This window comes from Ahaetulla prasina, chromosome 9, assembly GCF_028640845.1.
Source record: "Ahaetulla prasina isolate Xishuangbanna chromosome 9, ASM2864084v1, whole genome shotgun sequence".
NCBI lineage: Eukaryota > Metazoa > Chordata > Lepidosauria > Squamata > Colubridae > Ahaetulla > Ahaetulla prasina.
The window spans coordinates 30,805,752-30,824,289 of record NC_080547.1 but is presented as its reverse complement, the minus strand read 5'-3'; positions in this window follow the sequence as shown (position 1 = coordinate 30,824,289).

The following is an 18,538-nucleotide window of genomic DNA, read 5'->3' as shown; positions in this document are numbered from 1 at the left end:
TCATCACTGGTCTGGTTTGGAAGCCTCTCCCACCAAAAAAACTATTGGGCTCATCTCAAAATTCTTTAACTCAAATTTATCTTTTTACAAATGAGCAGAAGTATCTTGCAAGCCCAAAGAAGAGAGTTGTGTATACTTTGAAAATGGTCTAGAAGAAAGTGATAAGACTTTGTAGGGGGATGTTGCTTCCTTGCTATTTGTTAAAGCAAGCACTCCTTTTTCCAGGCTTTTGCGGAACTGAAAAAAAAGAGATGCTGCTGGTTTAATGAATCTGCTCATTAAAACATCATGTCTTTAATTTAACTGCTGCCTCTTTAATTCAACTGCTGCCACTGCCTGAAATAATAGATTTTCCTGGCTTCTACGAAAAAGATGAATAATCAGAATGAATTATTCTAGTAGCCACTTTAATCATGCACATCAAACAAAACTGGAGCTAATCTTTCTCTCATTTTTTTCCAGAAATCCAGCTGATAACAGATGGGGAGGGAAAAGCAAAAATGAAACAACTGTAAAAAAGACAGGCAGACAGGGGAAAAAAATTGTCTTTTTTTTTGAAAGCTGGAGTTTGACAGATTTGAATGTCACTGTAAGCTTACATTCTTAGTGTGATGTTTGGTTACTCCATGAGAGTGTTGGAATACACAAAAAATTTCTTCACCTCATCCTTTCTGTAAAACACGGAGGCAGCATATATGCTGAAAATATCAAGACAGCTTTCTGTCTCCATGCTTACACCAAGAATGTTATCTCTAAAGTTTATCCGGGTAATCCTGCTTATGCTCCCAAGATCCAGCTGCCATATTTGGAATGTAGAAGGATAGCATCACTTTGGCCTGAAGTTCTCCTTTCTTATTACAATTCAGTTTCCCCCCACCTCCTTTCTAAATGGTCTGTGCCAGGTTCTTCCTGCCCTATTTAGGATAGAAAAAGAACCTCCTTATTGCTTGTGACTTTTTCTATTGTTTGAATAGTGCTGACTTTAAGCAACAGTTCAGAATCTTCCACTGGCAGAAAATGCGGACTTCTAGGTGTGGATGACCTCAAGAGTCTTGTTAAAGTGTTTCAACAAGCACAGGTCTCATATGGAGTCCATTGGTGTTTGGATCCCATTCAGGGGATAGTTTGCAATTCCATCCTCATTTGTCTTGAAGGAGGTGTTCCGGTCCCAGACAGTTTAAGGGTTTTTAAACAGTCTGAGATCTGAATATCTCAAGTATGAGCCAGTAGTGGCTCTACCAAAGCCATAGTTCCGGTCCTTGGAACACATGAGGACCACTCCCAGGAAGAAGCTTTCGGAAATATATACGGAAAGCTTTGCCCTCCATCTGCTGATGTTCTTATTAGCCCACCCATCTCGTTTCTAGTCAATGCATAGTTGGCATCTATGGGAGAGTCTTATTACGCACATAGAGACAGAGATGGGGCTACTTCGACCTTTCAGATGTTCTTGAACAACTCTCAGCATCCATCATCATTGGCCATGCTGGCTGGAGCTGCGACGAATCAAGATTTGGCATCATTTAGAGAGCCACAACTTTCTTCGCAAAGTGATAAATCCTGCTTGTGGTCAGTTCAGGAAAGCATCGGCATGATCTGAACCTTTGCTGGCCAATTGGAAATGGAAGAGAACAGGACGTGGAGGTGGAGATGTGCAGCCCACCTAGGACACAGTCAGCTGTGAGTGATTAATAAATAACCATTGATGCGTTGCAGGAAAAGAGGAGGACTCAGAGCCCATACAAGGAGTAAGGAGTTTCAGAGATCAGCAGCTGACTTGGACCATAAGTGCAAGGCTTTTAGAAAAGGATACTAAACTTGGTGTCTATTTACATTTGACCCCAGCACACTTTTCCTGTGACAGCACTAATTCCCTTGTCCCCATGACAGCACCCTTGCCTTTACCTTAGCTCATGAATCCTGAAGATATTATTGGCTCTCCTGATCTTAAAATAGAATCTTCCCCTTATTCCAGCTTCCTTGATGGACTCGGTCAATATTTAGCATTTGTTTTGCTTTATCACACTTTAGTTTGAAGATAAAGTAAGGGATAAAGTAACATGCTTGGGGAATGTTAGGCTAGATCAGAGGTGTCAAACTCAAGGTCTGGAGGCCAGATCTGGCCCATGGGATACCTAGATCTGGCCCACGGGGCCACCCTGGAAACAGTGAGGGACCGTCCCATGGTGCTTCTGCCAGTGAAAATGGGCTCCCGAGCTCTGTTTTTAGCTGTCATGGCCTCCTGCAACCCTCTGCCATTGGCGGAGGATTTTAGGAGGCTATGGCAGCCGAAAACGGAGCTTGGGAGCCTGTTTTTGCAAGCAAAGGGCTTGGGCCACCAGAGGCACCCCTGACAGGAGTGCTGTTGAGCTGGCCACACCCACTCTGGTCACACCCATCCCACCCACCCCCAGCTCAAACACAACCTTGATGTGTCCCTCAATGAAATTGAGTTTGACACACCTGGGCTAGATGGACCTGCTTCTCTGCTCGTTGGCCAGCTTTTCTCAGCAATGCCCCTCCCCCACATTTTGTTTCCTTCCATATTCAATTTTCTTTCTATCCTTTCTGCTTTTGATATCCACTTCTCTCTAGGCTTCCAGTAAGCGAGGAGAAGACAACACACCTCCCCTCTTTTAACTGTGAAGGAGGAAGGAGTCGTCTTGCACCTTTCCACACTACAGTGTCCACAAAAATAATGAGGATAATGTTTTTCCTCTTATTGTCAATTTCAGTCCATCACTTCTTGAAGTATAGATAGTCCTCATTCAATGACCACCATTGGAACTGACAATTTGGTCATTAAGGAAGCAGTCACCACAACAGTGCTTATGATCTTACTCCAGCTTTCCTCTGCTTTATGGACCTGGGAAGATCATAAATGTGAGAATTGGTTACAAAATTACTTTGTTTGTTTATTTTTGTTTATTTATTTGTCACAACAGTATATATAGGCATAAGCATGAAATAACTATAGGATATATAAGCATATATATAAGCATAAATATGTAATAACTATACGAATTGGATACAATTAAAGGGAACATTAGGACAGGAACGGTAGGCACGCTTGTGATCTTATGCACGCCCCTTACAGACCTCTTAGGAATGGGGTGAAGTCAATAGTAGACAGTTTCTAGTTAAAGCTTTGGGGATTTTGGAAAGAGACTACAGAGTCTGGTAGTGCATTCCAGGTATTAACAACTCTGTTACTGAAGTCATATTTTCTGCAATCAAGATTGGAGCAGTTCACATTAAGCTTAAATCTATTGTGTCCTCGTGTATTGTTGTGATTGAAGCTGAAGTAGTCAAGGTCTTTTTGGAGGGTAGCTGTATTGTTGGTAGTGTTAAATAGTTTAACATTATCAGCGAAGAGAACACAATTACTTATAATATGGTCACAGAGATCATTAATGTATAATATGAAGAGTGTTGGCCAAAGAACGCTGCCTTGGAGAACGCCGCTATTGACAGGAACAGGATTTGATAGGGCACTGCCTATTTTGACCCCTTGTTGACTGTTTGACAGGAACGCTGTTATCCAATTATGGAGGGGTCTGGAGATGCCATAGGATTTTAGTTTTAGAAGAAGTTTGTCATGTACCACTGAGGCAAAAGCTTTACAGAAGTCTATGTAAATTGCATCTATTGCTTTGCCCTGATCAAGATTTGTAGTCCATATGTTTTTGCAGTGAAGAAGTTGTAAATTACAGGATAAATTTTTTCTGAAACCAAATTGTTTGTTAGAGAGTAGGTTGTTAGTTTCTAGGTGGAGGGTAATGGATTGGTTGATGATTGATTCCATTACTTTGCAGGTGACGCAGCATAAAGAGATTGGTCTGTAATTTTCAACTAGGCTGGGGTCTCCTTTTTTGAAGACAGGGATGACTGTGGCTAGTGACCAAAGTTTGGGAAGGGAGCTGGTCATGAAAGCTTTTTCAAAGATTATGCTTAGGGGTTCTGCTATAATACTTCTTTTTTAACAATATGCACATAAACCATCAGGTCCAATAGATAGAGATAGTTTCAGTTTGCGAAGGGCCTTTTCAACATTATCTTCTGTGAAAGCTATTTGTGTTAGATCGTTGTACTCATTGTTGGTACGACTGGGGAATGTTGGGTATGAGCCATTACTGTTAACAAAGACTGAGCCGAAGAATGTGTTAAAGAGGTTTGCTTTAACTGTTTCATCATTATATTCTTTACCGTTAGATCCTTTTAGGGGTGGGATAGATCTCGAGTCTTTAAGTTTGTTGTTTACAAAATTATAGAAAGCACGATTGGATTTTGTGCGCAGAAGGTCTTCTTTTTGTTTGATGTGGTAACTGGTGCATTCAATCTTTATTTGGTTGCATATATTTTTGTAGCTGTTTCTGAAGTTGGCTACATAGCCAGTTTTGTTTCTTCGCCAGAGGGATTTTTTTTGGATTGGAGCTTTTTTATTGATATGGGTAATTTGTTTTTTCTGCTTTTAGTGGTGGTTTGTGGTACGTATAGTTTAATGGCTCTATTGATTTCAAGTAGGAAAACTCTATAGTGGTCTTCAGTAGTGATACAGTTAGAGAATAGATTTTGCCAGTCAAGAGATGAGAAGTCTGTGTTTATAAGGTCATAGTTGGCTTTTTTGAAATTGTAGTTTGGAATACCTTTATTATGAAGATTATTGTAAGGGCGTATATTGAGACAAAAGTCTATCATGCTGTGGTCACTGTTGGAAAAGGGTTCTTTTATTTGTAGTACATAAATTGAGTTTACGTTGTTGCAAAAGATGAGGTCAAGGTAGTTGTTGAGTCTTGTATTGTTAGTTACTAGTTGATCAAGACCTAGATTTGTAACAGCATTGTACAGGGTAGTATGGATGGGTTCAGTTGTACATTTGTTTGTTATCCAGTTAATAAGAGGTAGATTGAGGTCACCCAGGAAGATGAGAGGATAAGGGCAAGAGGTAGCCCATGTTTACTTTTTCATCATCATCATAACTGCAAAAAGTAGAAGGCAGTCATTAAATGAGGTAAGAATCTCTTTGCCCAAGAACTCCTCAGTTTCAGTTTGCTGGTTCTACATGATTCACAGCTCCAAGCTAGTTTCAGTTATGACTGGGTCAGCCCCCTTTCTACCTGGGTCTGCTTCTTCCCTTTTTTAACATTATTTTAACTTGGGAAATGCCCAAGTAGTGTAGACAAAGAAGACAGGAAGAAGGTGGAAATGAGAATCCACCCATTTCTGCTGCCTTGGACCTTCTGGGCTGGTGACAATTGACAGGAGAGAGACAACTGGAAAGTCCGAAGGGGAAATCAATGCAGTAAATGATGCACCAGTCAACAGTGACTCAGAACAGATCCCACAGAATGACAAACCTTTGAGGTGATGCCACAGAATGACAATCCTTAGACTAGGAAGCCAAAGTTATGATTGCTAAAACAACTTTTATTACAAGATTACAGTAACAGAAATTTGTGGATCTGCGCATGCTCCTCCCCCTTCCTTTATTTTTCATGAAAGTAGGGAGGGTCAAGATTGAAATTCTTTCTCCACGTTACAGTTTTGATTTGGACTCACATTTCTTTCCTCTGATTGTGGTCCTGGATGTAGATCTTCCTCCTGTTCCTCAAGGTTATTGCTGCTTCCCATTGCACAGTGGCAGGATAGAGATGGGAATTTTTCCCGGATCATTATAAATGTGCCACCTTAAGAATGAATGGATAATACATCAACTCAGTGTTTGGGAGACACTTTCAGATGATTAGAAGCAAGACGAGTATCTAATCTACTTTTTTTTCCAAGGACAAGAGGGATCTTTCCAATTTGCCCTTCCTGATAGGTATCTAGTAGGGGGAAATTGACCATTTTGTTCATTGAGGATCCTATCACCATCAAAAAAGCCAAGAAGGGTGTCTCCTTCCAAAATGGCATCAGGGCTAGTCTTCAGATGCATAAGCATTCCTTTATGGGGTACCCTAAAATTTATCATGATCTGATGACGCACCTAAGCTAAATAAATTTTCTCAAGGAGCCAAATCTTTTCTCACATAAACCCAGAATCGTGAAATGCCCTTCCAAGAGGAATTACCATGCTTTGCCATTATTTGTCTTTCCAAAGGCAATCCTTCAAAATGTTCCTTCTCTTAGGAATTTTACTAATTGATTTACTAGGTCCCAACACTCGTGCTTGGCAAACCTGCCTGCCTAGATGGAAAAATAACCTGAGGAAAGGGGAAAGTAGAGAGGATTGCTTAATTACTTCCCTTTCTAGCATTTGTTTCATAAAAAGTTCTGTCCTCTCCAACTGCATGTCTCTGCTCAGAAAAATTACCCCATAATTTCTTTTTCTTTTTTAACAGTGGGAAGGGAGCCAAGAAGGAGCTTTTCCAACAAGAAAACATGCAGAAGAGAAAGGATTAAATCAGATTATTTAACAAGCACAGAAAAGTTACCGCTCTGATTGTCTCCCCAGCTTATAAGGAACTGACAGAAGAGAAATAAATTTGCTTCTTTTTAAATTTATTTGTTAGGCTATTTGTTTGCCACTCCTTTCCAGGGAGGGTTTTGAACAGTTTACATTCCTTTCTTTTAACAGGAACAAAGAGATGGTAAAGAGATGATAGAGAAAGCGATAGATAGATAGATAGATAGATAGATAGATAGATAGATAGATAGATAGATAGATAGATACCGACCAGAGACAAATGCAAACATAACACAGAATTGAGGCTCCCAATATATAACAGATGCCTTCCCAAAGCTTCCTTAAAAAGTCAGGTTCTGCTGCTGTCTTCCTAAAACCAAAAGAATTATTTTGCACAGCATTCTGGAGTCTGATATCTTCATCTCATGGCCTGCTTTCTGTGTTGGGTTTAGAAAAGAAGCAGAGGATTCACACATGTCTTTCACTCACTCCTCTGTATCTACTTCCTTGCCACTTCTGACTGTCTAGTGAGTAGACTTTTTTTAATTTTCTGAAAATAGCCAAGGCTCTTCTCTGTAGCCAGTTTTTTTGTTGTTGCTGCTGTTACTGCTGCTACCCTAAGGAGTTTTTAAGATGTCTTTATGATACGTTGAATGTTTTGCATTTCACTTTTTGTTTTGTTTTTCAGTTTTAGTTCAAATGTGTGTCTGTGCGCATGTGTGAATGCCTTCAAATCAGTGTTGACTCCTAGAGTTGCCTGGATTAGTCCCTGCAGTATCCTAGGTAATAATAATAATAATAATTTAATTTTTATACCGCCCTTCTCCCGAAGGACTCAGGGCGGTGAACAGGCAGATAAAATAATACAATACATTACAATAAAAACACTATTTAAAAAACTTATTCAATATAGCCTAAATTTAAAATACAATACAAAATATAAAATAAACCCCAATAAAATCCATGTTTAAAACCCTATTTAAGCCAGTCCTGCTCGGAAGAATAGATATGTCTTCAGCTCGCGGCGAAAGGTCCGGAGGTCAGGAAGTTGTCGAAGTCCTGGGGGAAGCTCATTCCAGAGGGTAGGTGCCCCCACTGAGAAGGGTCTCCCCCTGGGGGTCGCCAGTCTACACTGTTTGGCTGATGGCACCCTGAGAAGACCCTCTCTATGGGAGCGTACCGGCCAGTGGGAGGCATGTGGTAACAGAAGGCGGTCCCGAAGATATCCCGGTCCTATGCCATGGAGCGCTTTAAAGGTGGTAACCAGCACCTTGAAGTGCACTCGGAAAACCACAGGTAGCCAGTGCAGCCTGCGCAGGATCGGTGTTATATGGGAGCCACGAGTGGCTCCCTCTATCACCCGCGCGGCTGCATTCTGAACCAACTGAAGTCTCCGGGTGCACCTCAAGGGGAGCCCCAAGTAGAGAGCGTTACAGTAGTCCAGGCGAGAAGTGATGAGGGCATGAGTGACTGTGCATAAGGCGTCCCGGTCTAGAAAGGGGCGCAACTGGTGGACCAGGCGAACCTGGTAAAAAGCTCTCCTGGAGACGGTCGCCAAGTGATCTTCAAAAGACAACCGTCCATCCAGGAGAACCCCCAGATTGCGTACCCTCTCCATTGGGGCCAATGATTCGCCCCCAACAATCAGCCGCGGTTGCAGCTGACTGTACCCGGACGCCGGCACCCACAGCCACTCAGTCTTGGAGGGGTTGAGCTTGAGCCTGTTTCTTCCCATCCAGACCCGTACAGCCTCCAAACACCGAGACAACACTTCAACAGCTACATTGGGGTGGTCAGGGGTGGAAATGTACAGCTGGGTGTCATCCGCGTACAGTTGATAACTCACCCCAAAACCACTGATGACCTCGCCCAGCGGCTTCATGTAGATATTGAACAGGAGAGGCGAGAGAACCGACCCCTGTGGCACCCCACAAAGGAGGCGCCTCGAGGTCGACCTCTGCCTCCCTGCCAACACCGTCTGCGATCAGTCAGAGAGATAATATGAGAACCACCAAAACACGGTGCCTCCCACTCCCAATCCCCCCAACCGCCGCAGCAGGATACCATGGTCGATGGTATCAAAAGCCGCTGAGAGATCTAGGAGAACCAGAGCAGAGGAATAACCCCTATCCCGGGCCCTCCAGAGGTCATCCACCAATGCGACCAAAGCTGTCTCCGTGCTGTATCCGGGTCGGAAACCGGACTGGAATGGGTCTAGATAGACAGATTCATCCAGGCACTGGGGTAACTGGTGTGCCACCACACTCTCAACAACCTTCGCCACAAAGCGAAGGTTGGAGACTGGACGATAGTAACCCAAAACAGCTGGGTCCAGGGAGGGCTTCTTGAGGAGGGGCCTCACCACCGCCTCTTTCAAGGCGGTGGGAACAACACCCTCCCTCAAAGAAGTGTTGACAATCCCCTGGAGCCAGCCTCGTGTAACCTCCCGGGTAGCCAGCACCAACCAGGAGGGACACGGGTCCAATAAACATGTGGTGGCATTCAGCCGCCCCAGCAACCTGTCCATGTCCTCGGGAGCCACAGGATCAAACTCCTCCCAGATGGTCTCAGCAAGACTAGCCTCCGTCACCTCGCCCGAAACTACCCAATTTTGGTCCAAACCGTCCTGAAGCTGAGCAATTTTGTCAAACAGATACCTGCTGAAATCCTCAGCACAACCCTGTAAGGGGTCATCGCAACCCTCCTGATGAAGGAGGGAGCGAGTCACCCTAAACAGGGAGGCTGGGCGGTTCTCTGCTGACGCAATGAGGGTAGAGACATAGGCCCGCTTGGCCTCCCTCAATGCCACTAGATAGGTCTGAGTAAAAGACCTAACTAGTGTTCGGTCAGCTTCAGAACGGCTGGACCTCCACGCGCTCTCTAGGCGTCTTCTCCGGTGCTTCATCTCCCTCAGCTCCTCGGAAAACCAAGGAGCTGGTTGAGACCTATGCCGGGTCAGAAGCCGCAAGATTTTAGCAGCAATTACTTTCTTCCTACAGCTGAGAGAGAAGCAGAGGTGAGTTTCAGAGGGTTCTGACCAGTTCTGGAGAACCGGTAGCGGAAATTTTGAGTAGTTCAGAGAACCGGTAGTAAAAATTCTGACTAGCCCCAGCCCGATCTATTCTCTGCCTCCCGAGTCCCAGCTGAATGGGAGGAAATGGGAATTTTGCAGTAACTTTCCCCTGGAGTGGGATGAGAATGTAGACACTATCCTTCCCCTTCCATGCCCACTAAGCCATGCCACACCCACTAAGCCACACCCACAGAACCGGTAGTAAAAAAAATTGAAAGCCACCACTGGAGAGAAGGGCTGGTCCAAGATCACCCAGCTGGCTTCGTGCCTAAGGCAGAACTAGAACTCAGTCTCCTGGTTTCTAGGCTGATGCCTTAACCACCACCCAAACTGGCTCACTTTTTATTAATTTTAAATAATAATGTTTAACCGAACAACAGAATATAAATAAGAATAAGCAAATAAAGGCTGGAGAGAGATTGAGACTGGATTAACTGTTCTTTTTTCCCCTTTTGTAGCTTCAGGTGCAGATTTTGGAATAGAAAGTAACAGGCCCTTCCTGGATATTTAGTCTTTATTGCTCCTTAATGAATAAATAAAAGGCTCAGATTTCACTCATTGGATTCACCTAAGTATCCTGTTTTAAGAAGTAGCCTTCTCTTGTGTCTAGAAGTACAGTGTGCTTCCCCACTTTGTGGCGGAGGCTTCTGTTGACTTGTGTTGCTTTGGCATGACGCCTTTGGGGGCTGGATTTCTCCTTCCTTTGTTGGCTGCCCGATTCTATGTCTCCACAGGTATGTCAACATTTAGCCAGAATGAGTTGAAGTCAAGTGTGGGTCGCTTCTTCAATTGCTGTTTTTGGCTTGATTCACTCGCTTGTGAAAGGGAGAAAACAAGTCTCCACTTTGTTTCCGTCATCTACCAAGAAGCTCGGAAGAACCAGTTTTGCACAATTTCTGATTGATTCCTAACCTGTGTGCATGTTTGTCTTCATGAAACTTAAGCTTGGGATTGTTTATCACTGGGGAACTAAATTGGTGTGTTTGAGGCCCTTCAGCCCTTGATAAAATTGTTAGTCTATGGCAAATTCTTCCCACCCTACATACAAATTATTTCATTATTTCTCATTTCATTTCAGGACAACCAGATCTCTGTTGTGGTGGCCTCACTTCCTAATTTTTGGCTAAGCCTGTTTGGTTTCTTAGATGATACTCACTGATTTTACATTATTCTGAACATTTTTGGCTCTTCCGAAGGGGTGGGGGTAAAGCAGCAACTGGTAGTCACACTTCAGCTCTTTTCCGTGTTTCTAGTTGGGATCTACTGCAGATCTACTTTAGAAGAATTGAACAAGATAGATATCCCAGAGGTGGATCTATTGATGTAGGAGGGGCAGAAGTATTACGATATTTTGAATTCCCTCAATTTTTAGTGCTTACTGTTTATATTTATATGGCAAATCTATACAGCGTACTAAAAAGCAGAGACATCACCCTGCCAACAAAAGTGCCTATAGTCGAGGCTATGGTTTTCCCAGTTGCAATGTATGGCTGTGAAAGTTGGACCATAAGAAAGTCTGAGCGCCAAAGAATTGAGGCCTTTGAACTCTGGTACTGGAGAAGACTCCTGAGAGTCGAACAAACAAATCAGTCCTAGATCAACCCTGACTGCTCTTTAGAGGGCCAGATCCTGAAGATGAAACTGAAATACTTTGGCCACCTAATGAGAAGGAAGGACTCACTGGAGAAGAGCCTAATGCTGGGAAAGATTGAGGGCAAAAGAAGAAGGGGGGTCGCGATGGGTTGGACACGACTTCGCAACTAACAACGTTTATATTATGTCAATCCCATGCTAGTTACTATGCAGTTCTTAGACGTCTTCTTGTAGCCTATCCCTTCCCTCTCATGAGCATTCAGAGTTCCTGCCAGATTTTAAGATGGATCTATCACTGAAGTGTATAAGCCCTTTGTTAGTAGTCAACAGTAAACCACTACATGATTAGATGCTTGACAAGTATGAAATTGATTCAGATATTTCAAAATGCGCACTCTTTAATATCTCCCTGGAATAAAGCACAGCAAAATAGGATTGGCATCCTCAAACTATCTCAAAGGAGCTTTTTCCAAAAGGCAACTGGAATTCCTGGGGGGTTATTTTCTTTGAAAATGTTTCGCTTCTCATCCAAGAAGCTTCTTCAGTTCTGAAGAAGCTTCTTGGATGAGAGGCAAAATATTTCCAAAGGAAAGAAAACAAAGTCCAGTTGCCTTTTGGGAAAGCACCTTTGGGACAACCATGAGTGATTGAGAATCTCCATTGACATCCTCAAACGAGCTACAGGATTTAAGAGGGTTAAAAATGGTTGAGGACATTCTTGAAAGCAGTTGCATCTCTGGAGGAGGAGGAATTTAAATGATGCAGAGATGAGGAGCCATTTGTTCATTGCTGGTTCTAGTTAACGTGGTCAATATCAAGGTATGATGGGAGATTTAATTCAAGTGAGTAGCATTATTCCATGCAGATTTCCTTTTCTACTCCTACCTGGAGACGCTAGAGATTTAACCTGGATGATGAAATTGGAAACCTAAGAAAACCTAAGCAGCTTTCCTTCTTTTTCTACTTTGGTGGTAATAAAGAGGGGATTTTTTTCCAAGATTGCCTTTGATATGGCTTAACAAGAATCCAGAAGCATCACTCTTCTTGTAAGAAGATCAAACACATGCACAAAGCAGCGTTCTTGGACCAAAACTCTTCATATTATACATTAATGATCTCTGTGACCATATTACAAGTAATAGTGTTCTCTTTGCTGACGATGTCAAACTATTTAACACCACCAACAATACAACTACCCTTCAAAAAGACCTTGACTTTGTATCTGAATAGTCTAAAAGTTGGCAACTCCAAATCTCAACCAGCAAATGCTCAGTCTTACATATTGGAAAAAAGAACCTAAACACTAAGTACAAGCTTGATGGACATTACCTTACAGATGACCCCCATCCTGTTAAAGATCTTGGAGTTTTCATATCAAATGATCTAAGTGCCAAAGCCCACTGCAACTACATAGCAAAAAAGGCTCTAAGAGTTGTAAACCTAATCTTGAGTAGCTTCTTCTCCAAAAACACTACACTACTAACCAGAGCATATAAAACATTTGCTAGACCAATTCTTGAATACAGCTCGACTGTCTGGAACCCATACCACATTTCTGACATCAATACAATTGAACGTGTCCAGAAATATTTTACAAGAAGAGTTCTCCACTCCTCTGAATACAACAAAATACCTTATGCCACCAGACTTGAAATCCTGGGTTTAGAAAATTTAGAACTATGCCGCCTTCGACATGACCTGAGTTTAACTCATAGAATCATCTATTACAATGTCCTTCCTGTTGAAGACTACTTCAGCTTCAATTGCAACAATACACGAGCACACAATAGATTTAAGCTTAATGTTAACCGCTCCAATCTTGATTGCAGAAAATATGACTTCAGTAACAGAGTTGTTAATGCTTGGAATACACTACCTGACTCTGTGGTCTCTTCCCAAAATCCCCAAAGCTTCAACCAAAAACTGTCTACTATTGACCTCACCCCATTTCTAAGAGGTCTGTAAGGGGCGTGCATAAGAGCACAAGTGTGCCTACCGTTCCTGTCCTATTGTTTCCTTTCATTATATCCAATTAATATAGTTATTACATACTCATACTTATATATATGCTTATATATTGTATAGTTATTTCATGCTTATGCTTATATATACTGTGTGACAAAAGAAAGAAAGAAAGAAAGAAAGAATACTCAAATTGCTGATCACCATGGGAAGAAAAGAGAGAAGGAATGTTATTGCCACTTTTCTTTTTCTAGCAAAGCACCCCTATCTTCAGTACCCATATGTCTGGCAGAAATTCAACTCATGTAATGCATGTTGAAGTGTTTTTTTAAAAAAAATTGATCTCTCATCATTAGTAGTTGGATTTAGATCCTCACAAATGTCTGCAGATTCATGCCATTGGAACATTAGCTTGCCTGTTGTTAAGCGAACAGTACATTGCTGGCCAACCAACAATCCTACTTCATTGACAGTAGCTTGAAAGATCCTTTGTGCACTCAGAGCTTAGTTGCTTTTTTGCAAGAAAGCAACCAAGCTCAGGAAGCACCAAGGACCCCTCATTTCAACTACAAATATTCTCCTTTAAAGAATAATTTGCACACGCATGTTTCTAAGTGCAGAAGGTGCCAGATACATTCTTCGCCAAGTCCACTTAATGATTGGTTAATAATAGAGGAGAAAATCTCAGACACGGGGTGGTGGGGGGTGGTGTCTGCCACCAGTTGGAATCGACACTGGATGTCCAGTGTGACATTACCTACTTTTATTTTATTGTTCAGATCTGTTATTTTTTTAAAGGATAATGAGCCATGGTGATGCAGTGGTTAGAATGCAGTACTGCAAGCTACTTCTGCTGACTGCCTGCAATTTGGCAGATCGAATCTCACCAGGCTCAAGGTTGACTCAGCCTTCCATCCTTCCGAGATGGGTAAAATGAGGACCCAGATTGTTGACTCTGGCTCTCTAAACTACTTAGAGAGGGCTGTAAAGCACTATGAAGCGGGTGAATGAAGTGCTATTGCTAGTGCCATCTTGTTGCAAAGTAAAGTAAAGCATCATCCTCAAATATAACCTAAATTTCTAACAGGAAGTTCAGGAATGAGCTACAATGAATACCACTGAAGTACAGGTAGTCCTTGACTTATAACAGTTCATTTAGTGACCTTTCGAAGTTACATCATCAATGAAAAAAGTGATTTATGATCGTTTTCACACTTACAACGTTGTAGCATTCCGTGGTCATGTGATTTATATTTGGATGTTTGACAACTGATTCATATTTATGACGGTTGCAGTGTTCGAGTCATGTGATCCCCTTTGTGCTCTTCTGACAAGCAAAGTCAATAAGAAAACCACTTAACAACTGTGTTACTAATTTAACAGGTGCACTGATTTGCTTAAGAAATCTGGCAAGAAAAGTTGTAAAATGGGGCAAAATTCACCTAACAAATTTCTCACTTAGCAACACAAATTTTGGGCTCAGTTGTGGTTGTAAGGTGAGGACTACTTGCAGCAGTGGGATTCACTTACCTTCCCTACTGGTTTGCAAACGTGAGTCCATGCACCTGGTCTGCCGCATGCACACGGCCTTCTGCACATGCACAGTGTTCGCAGCTTACATCCGAGTGGATGTGCGGAGCCTCCTGCAGTTGCCACTACTGGTTCGCCCAATCCTGAGAGAACTGGTGTCCCTGGCGGAGTTTGCTTTAACAACTCTCAGCACACCTCTACTCAGATGACCCCGTTCTTTGCCAATGTGGGTACCATCAGCTCTTCCTCTGGCACCACGGACTCTCCTGTTCCCAGCGCAGACCTTCCTGACGGAATTGCATGCGGTCCAACAGTTGGTACGCCAGCAGCTGAATCGGGCAAAGGAGGATTACAAGCGGTCCGACCGCTCCCGGCAACGCCCGCTGGCAGTTGGAGACCGGGTGTGGCTCTCCACCAAACACCTCCCGTCCGACCGCCCGGTAAAGTTGGACCACCGATTCGCCGGCCCGTTCCTGTCGAGGCAGTCATCAACCCGGTAGCCTACCGAACCCTGCCACGATCCATGCGGATCCACCCGTTTTCACCGGTCCCTTCTGGTTCCTGAGGCCACCGAGTCCCCTTCGGTGCCCAACAGCACCCGTCACTGTCGCCGAGGACGGATCGGAGGAATCTGAAGTCCACAGCGTCTCGAGACTCCCGCTGGCTGAAGGGTCGTTTCCAATATTTGATCGCGTGGAAGGGATACGGGACTGATTTCTCCTGGGTAGATGCCTCCGCGTTCATGCCCCTGACCTGGTGCAGGCCTTCCATGAGCAGAACCCAGCCCGACCGCATCCCGATCGCCAGCCCGGGGAAGGGCCCTGCGGTGAGGATAGTGTTGTGACCCAGGTTCCTGGACCCGGACTCCTGGACTCGGATGATTCAGAAAGTGAGGGAGAAGACCTGGCCAGCCCTGCTTCTCTTGAGCCCTTTCCTCCCTGGCACCCACTCAAAGGGAGGAGGGGGCACAACCTGATTCCATGGAGCCTCCTTCTGATTTGTAGCGCCCAAGAACAGTTTTGAGCGATGCAAGGTCACGTGAGCGTGTCGCGTGCGCAGCAGCGGAAGAGTTGGGACAAAGCCAAGTCATAATTGTCATGCAGTGACATCTGCAGAGACTATAAATAGGAGGCGGGACTTCCTGGTTTTTGTCTTGGACATGAGCTAATGAATTGGCGCGAGCTAACTATTTCAATGGAGGAAAGAATATATTCGTGAGTAATTCTGGCCTTATCTATAATTTCCTCGTTATCTCCAGAAACTTGGCAGGCCCGTGGGTAGACGTGGCCAGGACATGTATCTATGTAAATAAAAGGGAAAAAAAAAAGGAAGGCCTCTGACGGACTCTTTGCTGGGAGTATTGGGGGAAGGGAAACAGAACAACTTTGTATCTGAATAGTCTAAAAGTTGGAACTCCAAATCTCAACCAGCAAATGCTCAGTCTTACATATTGGAAAAAAGAACCTAAACACTAAGTACAAGCTTGATGGACATTACCTTACTGATGACCCCCATCCTGTTAAAGACCTTGGAGTTTTCATATCAAATGATCTAAGTGCCAAAGCCCACTGCAACTACATAGCAAAAAAGGCTCTAAGAGTTGTAAACCTAATCTTGAGTAGCTTCTTCTCCAAAAACACTACACTACTAATCAGAGCATATAAAACATTTGCTAAACCAATTCTTGAATACAGCTCGCCTGTCTGGAACCCATACCACATTTCTGACATCAATACAATTGAACGTGTCCAGAAATATTTTACAAGAAAAGTTCTCCACTCCTCCAAATACAACAAAATACCTTATGCCACCAGACTTGAAATCCTGGGTTTAGAAAATTTAGAACTATGCCGCCTTCGACATGACCTGAGTTTAACTCATAGAATCATCTATTTCAATGTCCTTCCTGTTGAAGACTACTTCAGCTTCAATTGCAACAATACACGAGCACACAATAGATTTAAGCTTAATGTTAACCGCTCCAATCTTGATTGCAGAAAATATGACTTCAGTAACTGAGTTGTTAATGCCTGGAATGCACTACCTGACTCTGTGGTCTCTTCCCAAAATCCCAAAAGCTTCAACCAAAAACTGTCTACTATTGACCTCACCCCATTTCTAAGAGGTCTGTAAGGGGCGTTTATAAGAGCACAAGTGTGCCTACCGTTCCTGTCCTATTGTTTCTTTTCGTTATATCCAATTAATATAGTTATTACATACTCATACTTACATATATGTGCTTATATATTGTATAGTTATTTCATGCTTATGCTTATATATACTGTGTGACAAAATAAAGAAAGAAAGAAAGAAAGAATACTCAAATTGCTGATCACCATGGGAAGAAAAGAGAGAAGGAATGTTATTGCCACTTTTCTTTTTCTAGCAAAGCACCCTTGTCTTCAGTACCCATATGTCTGGCAGAAATTCAACTCATGTAATGCACGTTGAAGTGTTTTTTTTAAAAAAATTGATCTCTCATCATTAGTAGTTGGATTTAGATCCTCACAAATGTCTGCAGATTCATGCCATTGGAACATTAGCTTGCCTGTTGTTAAGCGAACAATACATTGCTGGCCAACCAACAATCCTACTTCATTGACAGTAGCTTGAAAGATCCTTTGTGCACTCAGAGCTTAGTTGCTTTTTTGCAAGAAAGCAACCAAGCTCAGGAAGCACCAAGGACCCCTCATTTCAACTACAAATATTCTCCTTTAAAGAATAATTTGCACACGCATGTTTCTAAGTGCAGAAGGTGCCAGATACATTCTTCGCCAAGTCCACTTAATGATTGGTTAATAATAGAGGAGAAAATCTCAGACACGGGGTGGTGGGGGGTGGTGTCTGCCACCAGTTGGAATCGACACTGGATGCCCAGTGTGACATTACCTACTTTTATTTTATTGTTCAGATCTGTTATTTTTTTAAAGGATAATGAGCCATGGTGATGCAGTGGTTAGAATGCAGTACTGCAAGCTACTTCTGCTGACTGCCTGCAATTTGGCAGATCGAATCTCACCAGGCTCAAGGTTGACTCAGCCTTCCATCCTTCCGAGATGGGTAAAATGAGGACCCAGATTGTTGACTCTGGCTCTCTAAACTACTTAGAGAGGGCTGTAAAGCACTATGAAGCGGGTGAATGAAGTGCTATTGCTAGTGCCATCTTGTTGCAAAGTAAAGTAAAGCATCATCCTCAAATATAACCTAAATTTCTAACAGGAAGTTCAGGAATGAGCTACAATGAATACCACTGAAGTACAGGTAGTCCTTGACTTATAACAGTTCATTTAGTGACCTTTCGAAGTTACATCATCAATGAAAAAAGTGATTTATGATCGTTTTTCACACTTACAACCGTTGTAGCATTCCCGTGGTCATGTGATTTATATTTGGATGTTTGACAACTGATTCATATTTATGACGGTTGCAGTGTTCCGGAGTCATGTGATCCCCTTTTGTGCTCTTCTGACAAGCAAAGTCAATAAGAAAACCACTTAACAACTGTGTTACTAATTTAACAGGTGCACTGATTTGCTTAAGAAATCTGGCAAGAAAAGTTGTAAAATGGGGCAAAATTCACCTAACAAATTTCTCACTTAGCAACACAAATTTTGGGCTCAGTTGTGGTTGTAAGGTGAGGACTACTTGCAGCAGTGGGATTCACTTACCTTCCCTACTGGTTTGCAAACGTGAGTCCATGCACCTGGTCTGCCGCATGCACACGGCCTTCTGCACATGCACAGTGTTCGCAGCTTACATCCGAGTGGATGCGCGGAGCCTCCTGCAGTTGCCACTACTGGTTCGCCCAATCCTGAGAGAACCGGCTGAGTTCCATCACCTGTATGGCTGTGAATTCTTACCTGAATCCATGAACGGTCAATCTGAGCCATGAAAGAATCATTTGTTTTGACTGGTAGTCCAGGGACCGTGAAGAAGTCTCTAATCTTCTAGACCAGACCAGTTTCCTGTATGGA